The sequence below is a fragment of the Manis pentadactyla genome, chromosome 15 (assembly GCF_030020395.1).
Source record: "Manis pentadactyla isolate mManPen7 chromosome 15, mManPen7.hap1, whole genome shotgun sequence".
Taxonomy (NCBI): Eukaryota; Metazoa; Chordata; class Mammalia; order Pholidota; family Manidae; genus Manis; species Manis pentadactyla.
The window spans coordinates 19,052,753-19,063,968 of record NC_080033.1 but is presented as its reverse complement, the minus strand read 5'-3'; the positions used below and the strand labels follow the sequence as shown (position 1 = coordinate 19,063,968).

The window sequence follows — 11,216 nt, the reverse complement described above, 5'->3', positions numbered from 1 at the left end:
CAAAAGTTTGGGAAGCTCCCTCACCAACACCAACAATGAGGGGTGATTTGGTGCTAATTATGGAATTCTCCCCAGCTACAAGCCAGGAGGTCCTTGGAGTACCTTCTCACTGGACTTCATAAATGGTACAGACCAGCGATTTCTGTGTCTCCCTTTCTTCCCCTTTCTGATGCACATGAAGCCATTTTGTCCTGTTCCATCAATGTATATTGGGTATGTGGAGGACACATAATTTGGTTTTAGTTCACTTGTTCTGACTTAGGTTCACTCATTTTGTTTCCGGACCAGCTCTTGTGGATATTTGAGGTTTTGATCCTGTGATTTACATAAGGCTATTTGATTACCTGAACTGAGTCGCACTCCTGGAAGTGCAGTGAACCAAGGTCCATTCCACTGCCCGGCCGATGTCTGAGTTCCGGGGGTGACTCCACAATGCCCGAGTAGTTCCCAACCTCCTTCTATAGTCAGGCTACCATGCTGGCCACCATGTGGCTGCTCAGCCTTTCCCTGTCCGCTCTGCGAGCCCACATGTTAGTCAGCTGTACTTACAAGAGTCTCTGCCAGCAGGCCCTACTCTCAGGCAATAGCGCTGTCCTGCTGTGTGACCATCCCAAGGCATTCTGGAGGAGGATCGCTTGCTGCTGTCCTCAGTGCCTAATATAAAGAAACTGCCCTGGGGGTAGTCTCCTGTTGACCAACCCTCAGCCCTCCCAGACAGGCCTCTATCGCTGCCAGGACAATGACAGTGCCTTGTGGTAGAGTATGAGATTGACTTCCAAGATGTCACCACCCTGCATATTACCCACAAAGACCTGGGCCAAGAGCCCCTGCAGAATGAGACCCTGAGGCTGGGTGGCAGTGTACTTATCTTCACCCGCTGGGAGCCCTGGCAGGACTGTAACCGCTGTGGGGAGCCGGCAGAGCACAAATGCCTGGCGTGCTGCTATATCGAGGAGGCCCGGGAGGAACCCATGCCCTGCTGGCTCTATCTGAGGACAGAGAAGGTGCAGTACAGCCTCACTGTGGCCTGAGCTGCAGTTGGAAACCTGTCATACTCAGCAACCATGTCAAGGAAATCCACCAGCTGTACTTCATCTCTGACATCTACCAGTTGGGCAAATTGACCAACAACATGTGGCTCACCTGCCCCTTGGCCTCCATCTACAGGTGACTGGACCAGGGCATCTGCCCATTTCCTGTGCTTACCTGGGCCAGGGGTTTGCCTTCCAATGGGAAAGCAGGCTCTCTCTCCCAGCCATGGTCAGTGGGTGCAGAAAGGCTTGCTCATATGTTCATTCAGCAAGAATTCTCTGGTGCCCCTTCTGAGCCAGGCCCTGGGCCAGTGAAGTTGGGGACACAGTGGTGACTAATGAAGACCTAGTCTCTGCTCTTATCAGTTCCTCATATTCAGGGGGAAACCAAATGTAAAACCTAGAGACAAGACATTCCATCCCATGCTCATGCCAACATAGACACTAATGTGCTTTCTAACCCCTCACTGGACTCTGACTGATATAATTTGTCCATCCTAGCACTAAAACCACCATATCTTAATTTTATTATACCTTTTAGTAAGTCATTATGTCTGGTAGTATATATTTTCCAATTTTTGTTCTTTAAGAGTATCTTGGTTATTTTTGGCCCTTTGTATAAAAATTTTGGAATCAACTTGTAGTAACCATCCAAAAAAATCTAATTAAAAAAATTGGACCTTCATTGAATCTAAAAATAAATTTAGTTAGAATCAATATATTAAATATTTAATCTTCCAGAACATTAACATTGCAAACAATTCTATTAGTCTTTCTTTAATTTCTCCCAGTAATGTGCAATCATTAATGCAGAGGTTGTACATAAATTTTATTTATTCCTAGGTATTTTATTTTTTCACAAACTGTGTCCTTGTTTTGAATTTATAATGCATGAATTAATAAGTGGTACTTGAAATAAAATAATCCAGGGTTTAAAACAGTGTTTTTACTTTGACTGTATTTTAATATACCATGATTTTGAGATCTTATTCAATGGTTTAAATTGTATATATGTAGGGTTAATTGACAGATAACATTATATTAGTTCCAGGTATACAACATAATGATTTGATATCTGTATACACTGCAAAATGATCACCACAATAAGTCGTTACCATTCCTATCACAATACAAAGTTGCAAATTTTTTAGTGTATGTGACAAGAACTTTTAAAATGTACTCTCTCAGCAACTTTCAAATATTATGACTATAGTCACCATGATGTACATTATATCCCCATGACTTACCTATTTTATAACTGGAAGTTTGTGCCTCTTGAACCCCTTCACCAATTTCGCCACCCCCACCCTCCCCTCTGGCAAACATCAATCTGTTCTCTGTGAATTTTGCTTTGTGTCTTCATTTGTTTTGTTTTTTTCAGATTCCACAGATAAGTGAAATCATACAGTATTTGCCTCTGTCTGACTTACTTGACTTAGCATAATATGCTCAAGATCCATCCATGTTGTCACAAATGACAAGATTTAATTTTTATGGCAGAGTGGTGTTCCATTGTATATATATATATATACCATATCTTCTTTATTCATTTATCCATCAATGGACAGTTAGGTTGTTTCCATAACTTGGCTATTGTAAATAGTGATGCAATGAACACAGGGGTGTGTATAACTTTTTGAATTAGTGTTTTCATTTTCTTCAGGTAAATTCTCAAAAGTGAAATTGCTAGATCATATGGTAGTTCTATTTTTAATTTTTTGAGGAGCCTCCATACTATTTTACATAGTGGCTGCACGATTTACATTCCCATCAATAGTACACGTGGACTTCCTTTTCTCCATATCCTCTCCAATGCAGTGATGTGTGGTACCTAACTATGGTTTTAATTTGCATCTATGCATATATCTTTTCGAGTTAGAGATTTTGCTTTCTTTGGCTAAATTCCTAGAAGTGGATTACTGGGTCAGTTGGCATTTCTGTTCTTAATTTTTTTGAGGAAACTACATACTGTTTTCCATAATGGCTGCACCAGTTTACATTCCCAACAATACTTGTTATTTCTTGGCTTTTGGATAGTGGTCACTCTGATTGGTGTGAGGTGATATCTCACTGTAGTTTTGGTTTACCTTTCCCTGATGATTAGTGATGTGGAGCATCTTTTCATGTGCCTGTTGGCCATCTGCCTATATTTCTTCCTTGGAGAAATGTCTTTTCAGGTCCTCCACCCATTTTATATGTTTATCTATTTTTTTGGGTGTTGAGAAGTATCAGTTCTTTATTTATTTTGGATGTTAACCCTTTATTGGATAAATCATTTAAGAATATATTCTCCCATACTACAGGTTGCCATTTTGTTCTGTTGATGGTGTCCTTTGCTGTACAGAAGCTTTTTAGTTTGATGTAGTCCCACTTGTATATTTTTGCTTTTGTTTCCCTTGCCCAGGGAGACATATCCAGAACAAAATTGCTCATGTTAATGTTCAAGAGATTTTTTCCTATTCTTCTAAAAGTTTTATGGTTTCATGTCTTATATTTAGGTCCTTAATCCACTTAGAGTTTCCTTTTATGTATAGAGTTAGACCGTAATCCAGTTTCATTCTCTGGCATATAGCTGTCTAATTTTCCAACACCATTTATTGAAAAGATTGTCTTTCCGCCATTGTAAATTCATAGCTCCTTTAGCATATATTAATTGACCATATATGTGTGGTTTTATTTCTGGGCTCTCTATTCTGTTCCATTGATCTGTTCTTGTGCTGGTACCATACTGTTTCAATTACTGTAGCTTTGTAGAATAGCTTGAAGTCAGGGAGCATAATGCCCTCAGCTTTTAGAATTATATACTCTAGTTCATTGAAAAATGCCATTGGTATTTTGGTAGGGATTGCATTGAATCTGTAAATTGCTTTATGCAGGATGGCCATTTTGACAATATTAATATTTCCTACCCATGGCATGGGATAGATTTCCATTTATTTGTGTCTTCTTCAATTTCTTTCATTAGTGACTTATATTTTTCAGAGTACAGGTCTTTCACCTCCTTGGTTAGGTTTATTCCTAGGTATTTTATTCTTTTTGATGCAATTGTTAATGGAATTGTTTTCCTGGTTTCTCTTTCTGCTAGTTCGTTGTTAATATTTAGGGATGCAGCAGACTTCTGTATATTGATTTTGTATCCTGCAACTTTGCTGAATCTAGTTATTAGTTCTACTAATTTTTTGGTGGAGTCTTTAGGGTTTTCTATATATAATATCATGTCATCTGCAAACAGTGACAGTTTTGTTTCTTTCTTACCAATTTGGATGCCTTTTATCTCCTTATCTTGTCTGATTGTCATGGCTAGGACTTCCAGTACTATGTTGAATAAAAGTGGTGAGAGTAGGCATCCTTGTCTTGTTCCTGATTTTAGAGGAAAAGCTTTCAGCTTTTCACCATTGGTATATGATGTTAGCTGTGGGTTTGTTGTACATGGCCTTTATTATGTCAAGGTAGGTTCTCTCTGTATCCATTTTGTTGAGAGTTTTTATCATGAATAGATGTTGAATTATGTTGAGATGATCCTGTTTTTATCCTTCCTTTTGTTAATGTGGTACATCACATTGATTGATTGGTTTACAAATATTTTACCATCCTTGTATCCCTGGAATAAATCCCACTTGGTTATGATGGATAATCCTTTTTTTATTTTTTATTTTGATATCATTAATCTACAATTACATGAAGAACATTATGATTACTAGGCTCCCCCCTTCACCAAGTCCCCCCCACATCCCTGTTCACAGTCACTGTCCATCAACATAGCAAGATGCTGTAAAATCACTACTTGTCTTCTCTGTGTTGCACAGTCCTCCCTGTGCCCCCCCCCAACACTATACATGCTAATCGTAATGCCCCCTTTCTTTTCTTCCTGCCCTTAATCCCTCCCTTCCCACCCTTCCTCCCCAGTCCCTTTCCCTTTGGTAACTATTAGTCCATTCTTGGGTTCTGTGATTCTGCTACTGTTTTGTTCCTTCAGTTTTCCTTTGTTCTTATACTCCACATATGAGTGAAATCATTTGGTACTTGTCTTTCTCCACCTGGCTTATTTCACTGAGCATAATACCCTCTAGCTCCATCCATGTTGTTGTGAATGGTAGGATTTGTTTTTTTCTTATGGCTGAGTATATTCCATTGTGTATATACCACATCTTCTTTATCCATTCATCTACTGATGGACATTTAGGTTGCTTCCATATCTTGACTATTGTAAATAGTGCAGCGATAAACATAGGGGTGCATCTGTCTTTTTCAAACTGGAGTGCTGCATTCTTAGGGTAAATTCCTAGAAGTGGAATTCCTGGGTCAAATGGTATTTATATTTTGAGCATTTTGAGGAACCTCCATACTGTTTTCCACAATGGTTGAACTAATTTACATTCCCACCAGCAGTGTAGGAGGGTTCCCCTTTCTCCACAACCTCACCAACATTTGTTGTTGTTTGTCTTTTTGATGGTAGTCATCTTTACTGGTGTGAGATGATATCTCATTGTGGTTTTAATTTGCATTTCTCTGATGACAAGCGATGTGGAGCATCTTTTCATGTGTCTGTTTGCCATCTGAATTTCTTCTTTAGAGAACTGTCTATTCAGCTCCTCTGCCCATTTTTTAATTGGATTATTTGCTTTTTGTTTGTTGAGGTGTGTGAGCTCTTTATATATTTTGGATGTCAACCCCTCATCGGATCTGTCATTTTCGAATATATTCTCCCATACTGTAGGATACCTTTTTGTTCTATTGATGGTCCTTTGCTGTACAGAAGCTTTTCAGCTTGATATAGTCCCATTTGTTTCCCTTGCCCGGGGAGATATGTTTAAGAAGAGGTCACTCATGTTTATGTCTAAGAGATTTTTGCCTATGTTTTTTTCTTAGAGTTTTATGGTTTCATGACTTACATTCAAGTCTTTGATCCATTTCAAATTTACTTTTGTGTATGGGGTTAGACAGTGATCCAGTTTCATTCTCTTACATGTAGCTGTCCAGTTTTGCCAGCACCATCTGTTGAAGAGACTGTCATTTCCCCATTGTATGTCCATGGCCCCTTTATCAAATATTAGTTGACCAATATGTTTGGGTTAATGTTTGGAGTCTCTATTCTGTTCCATTGGTCTGTGGCTCTGTTCTTGTGCCAGTACCAAATTGTCTTGATTACTGTGGCTTTGTAGTAGAGCTTGAAGTTGGGGAGTGAGATCCCCCCTACTTTAGTCTCCCTTCTCAGGATTGCTTTAGCTATTCGGGGTCTTTGGTGTTTCCATATGAATTTTTGAACTATTTGTTCCAGTTCATTGAAGAAAGCTGTTGGTAATTTGATAGGGATTGCATAGAATCTGTATATTGCTTTGGGCAGGATGGCCATTTTGATTATATTAATTCTTCCTAGCCAAGAGCATGGGATGAGTTTCCATTTGTTAGTGTCCTCTTTAATTTCTCTTAAGAGTGTCTTATAGTTTTCAGGGTATGGGTCTTTCACCTCCTTGGTTAGGTTTATTCCTAGGTATTTTATTCTTTTTGATGCTATTGTGAATGGAATTGTCTTCCTGATTTCTCTTTCTATTAGTTTATTGTTAGTATATAGGAAAGCTACAGATTTCTGTGTGTTAATTTTGTATCCTGCAACTTTGCTGAATTCCGATATTAGCTCTAGTAGTTTCGGAGTGGAGTCTTTAGGGTTTTTCATTTACAATATCATGTCATCTGCAAATAGTGACAGTTTAACTTCTTCTTTACCAATCTGGATTCCTTGTATTTCTTTGTTTTGTCTAATTGCCATGGCTAGGACCTCCAGTACTATGTTAAATAACAGTGGGGAGAGTGGGCATCCCTGTCTTGTTCCCGATCACTGAGGAAAAGCTTTCAGCCTCTCACTGTTCAGTATGATGTTAGCTGTGGGTTTATCATATATGGCCTTTATTATGTTGAGGTACTTGCCCTCTATACCCATTTTGTTGAGAGTTTTTATCATGAATGGATGTTGAATTTTGTCAAATGCTTTTTCAGCATCTATGGAGATGATCATGTGGTTTTTATCTTTCTTTTTGTTGATGTGGTGGATGATGTTGATGGATTTTTGAATGTCGTACCATCCTTGCATCCCTGGGATGAATCCCACTTGGTCATGGTGTACGATCCTTTTGATGTATTTTTGAATTCGGTTTGCTAATGTTTTGTTGAGTATTTTGCATCTACATTCATCAGGGATATTGGTCTGTAGTTTTCTTTTTTGGTGGGGTCTTTGCCTGGTTTTGGTATTAGGGTGATGTTGGCTTCATAGAATGAGTTTGGGAGTATCCCCTCCTCCTCTATTTTTTGGAAAACTTTAATGAAGATGGGTATTATGTCTTCTCTGTATGTCTGATAAAATTCCGAGGTAAATCCATCTGGCCCAGGGGTTTTGTTCTTTGGTAGTTTTTTGATTACCGCTTCAATTTCGTTGCTGATAATTGGTCTGTTTAGATTTTCTGTTTCTTTCTGGGTCAGTCTTGGAAGGTTGTATTTTTCTAGGAAGTTGTCCATTTCTCCTAGGTTTCCCAGCTTGTTAGCATATAGGTTTTCATAGTATTCTCTAATAATTCTTTGTATTTCTGTGGGTTCAGTCGTGATTTTTCCTTTCTCATTTCTGATTCTGTTGATTTGTGTTGACTCTCTTTTCTTCTTAATAAGTCTGGCTAGAGGCTTATCTATTTTGTTTATTTTCTCGAAGAACCATCTCTTGGTTTCATTGATTTTTGCTATTGTTTTATTCTTCTCAATTTTACTTATTTCTTCTCTGATCTTTATTATGTCCCTCCTTCTGCTGACCTTAGGCCTCTTTTGTTCTTCTTTTTCCAATTTCAATAATTGTGACATTAGACCATTCATTTGGGATTGTTCTTCCTTTTTTAAATATGCCTGGATTGCTATATACTTTCCTCTTAAGACTGCTTTTGCTGTATCCCACAGTAGTTGGGGCTTTGTGTTGTTGTTGTCATTTGTTTCCATATATTGCTGGATCTCCATTTTGATTTGGTCATTGATCCATTGATTATTTAGGAGCGTGTTGTTAAGCCTCCATGTGTTTGTGAGCCTTTTTGCTTTCTTTGTACAGTTTATTACTAGTTTTATGCCTTTGTGGTCTGAAAAGTTGGTTGGTAGGATTTCAATCTTTGAATTTACTGAGGCTCTTTTTGTGACCTAGTATGTGGTCTATTCTGGAGAATGTTCCATGTGCACTTGAGAAGAATGTGTATCCTGTTGCTTTTGGATGTAGAGTTCTGTAGATGTCTATTAGGTCCATCTGTTCTAGTGTGTTGTTCAGTGCCTCTGTGTCCTTACTTATTTTCTGTCTGGTAGATCTGTCCTTTGGAGTGAGTGGTGTGTTGAAGTCTCCCAGAATGAATGCATTGCATTCTATTTCCTCCTTTAATTCTGTTATTATTTGTTTCACATATGTTGGTGCTCCTGTATTGGGTGCATATATATTTATAATGGTCATATCCTCTTGTTGGACTGAGCCTTTTATCATTATGTAATGTCCTTCTTCATCTTTTGTTTCTTTCTTTACTTTGAAGTCTATTTTGTCTGATACTAGTATTGTAACACCTGCTTTTTTCTCTCTGTTGTTTGCATGAAATATCTTTTTCCATCCCTTGACTTTACATCTGTGCATGTCTTTGGGTTTGAGGTGAGTCTCTTGTAAGCAGCATATGGATGGGTCTTGCTTTTTTATCCATTCTATTACTCTGTGTCTTTTGATTGGTTCATTCAGTCCATTTACATTTAGGGTGATTATTGAAAGGTATGTACTTATTGCCATTGCAGGCTTTAAGTTTGTGGTTACCAGTGGTTCCGGGTTAGCTTCTTTACTATCTTACTGTCTAACTTAACTTGCTTATTGGGCTATTATAAACACAGTCTGATGATTCTTTATTTCTCTCCCTTCTTATTCCTCCTCCTCCATTCTTCATATGTTGGGTGTTTTGTTCTGTGCTCTTTTTAGGAGTGCTCCCATCTAGAGCAGTCCCTGTAGGATGCCCTGTAGAGGTAGTTTGTGGGAGGCAAATTCCCTCAACTTTTGCTTGTCTGGGAATTGTTTAATCCCTCCTTCATATTTAAATGATAATCGTGCTGGATACAGTAATCTTGGTTCGAGGCCCTTCTGCTTTATTGCATTAAGTATATCATGCCATTCTCTTCTGGCCTGTAAGGTTTCTGTTGAGGAGTCTGATGGGTTTTCCTTTGTAGGTGACCTTTTTTTTTCTCTCTGGCTGCCTTTAATACTTTGTCCTTATCTTTGATCTTTGTCATTTTAATTATTATGTGTCTTGGTGTTGCCCTCCTTGGGTCCCTTGTCATGGGAGTTCTGTGTACCTCTGTGGTCTGAGAGGCCATTCCCTCCCCTAGTTTGGGGAAGTTTTCAGCAATTATTTATTCAAAGACACTTTCTATCCCTTTTTCTCTCTCTTCATCTTCTGGTACCCCTATAATGCGGATATTGTTCCATTTGGATTGGTCACTCAGTTCTCTTAAAATTCTTTCACTCCTGGAGATCCTTTTATCTCTCTCTGCATCAGCTTCTCTGCGTTCCTGTTCTCTGTTTTCTAGTCCATTAATGGTCTCTTGCATCTCGTACATTCTGTTTTGAAGTCCTTCCAGAGCTTGTTTTATTTCTGTATTCTCCCTCCTTTGTTCTTGTATATTTCTCTGGAAGTCCATCACCATGGTTATGACTTTTGTTTTGAATTCTTTTTCAGGAAGATTGGTTAAATCTATCTCCCCGGGTTCCTTTTCAGGGGAAGATGTAGCAGATGTCGAAGCTGTCTGGGTTAGTCTTGTCTGGATCATATTTTTTTGCCTTTTCATGTTGATAGGTGCAGTGGTGAGTTATTGGCTTTCTGTCAGCTGGGAGAGCTAAGGTTTTCCACTTGCTCCTGGCCTCTTTACTGGGACAACTGCGACCCCTAGTGGCTTGTGTTGGGCAATTGCGTGTAGAGTGGGTCTCTGTATCTTGCCCGGCCAGTATAGAGGAAGCTCCCTTGCTGTGGGCGTGGCCAGGCTCAGGCTGCTGCTCTGCTATGGCGGGGCCCCAGAGGGGTAATTGACGGGGGGCTGTTTGGCTATTTACCTTGTGAGGGGTCTCAGAGCTGTTGCCCAGGGGGTTAGTATGCCTGGAGTTCCCTGGCATTTCCAGCTGCTGGACTGTGACCCAGAATGCTTCTGTCCAGCTGTGGCATCCCTGTCCCTTTAAGACTTTCAAAAAGCACTCACTTTTCTTTGTCACAGGGGTGCCGACTTCGGGACCCACTCAAAGATCTTGCTGCCCTGTTTCCCTAGTTTCCAGCACCCCACGCGTGCACTGTGTCTGTGCTCTGGTGCGGATGGCTGGGGCTGGGTGTTTAGCAGTCCTGGGCTCCGTCTCCCTCCCGCTCTGCCTGCTCTTCTCCCGCCAGGAGCTGGGGTGATGGGCGCTCGGGTTCCACCAGGCTGGGGCTTGTATCTTACCCCTTTCACCAGTTGCTGGGTTCTCGCAGGTGTGGATGTAGTCTGGCTGTTGTCCTGTGTCTTCTGGTCTCTCTTTTAGGATTAGTTGTATTTGTTGTATTTTCAAAAATATATATGTTTTTGGGAGGAGATTTCCACTGTCCTACTCACGCTGCCATCTTGGCTCCGCCCCTGGATAATCCTTTTGATATATTTTTAAAATTCAGTTTGCTAAGGTTTTGTTGAGGATTTTTGCATCTATGTTCATCAGGGAGGTTGTTCTGTAATTTCCTTTTCTTGTAGTGTCTCTCTGATTTTGGTATTAGAGTGTTGCTGGCCTCATAGAATGAGTTTAGAAGTATTGCCTCCTCTTCCACCTTCTGGAATACTTTAAGAAGAATGGGTATTTGCTCTTCTTTAAATGTTTGGTAGAATTCAGCTGTGAAGCCACCTGGTCCTGGAATTCTGTTTGTTTACAGTATTTTTTTATTACCAATTCAATTTTGTTACAGGTAATTGGTCTGTTCAGATTTTGTTTCTTCCTGGGTTGTATTAGAAGATTGTACATTTCTAGGAATTTGTCCGTTTTTTTCTAGTTTGTCCAATTTATTGGCATATCATTTTTCATAGAATTATCTAATAATTCTTTGTAGATTAATATTCTAATAAATCTGTGGTGTCAGTTGTAACTTCTCCATTTTCATTTCTAATTTTGTTTATTCAGTCATTTTT

The 11,216-nt window shown here is 39.5% G+C and overlaps 1 pseudogene; it reads left to right on the top strand.

Moving 5' to 3' along the window:
- The first annotated feature begins 377 nt into the window (after positions 1–377).
- Positions 378–1,245, top strand: LOC118934011 (protein FAM187B-like; annotated as a pseudogene).
- The last annotated feature ends 9,971 nt before the right edge of the window (positions 1,246–11,216 follow it).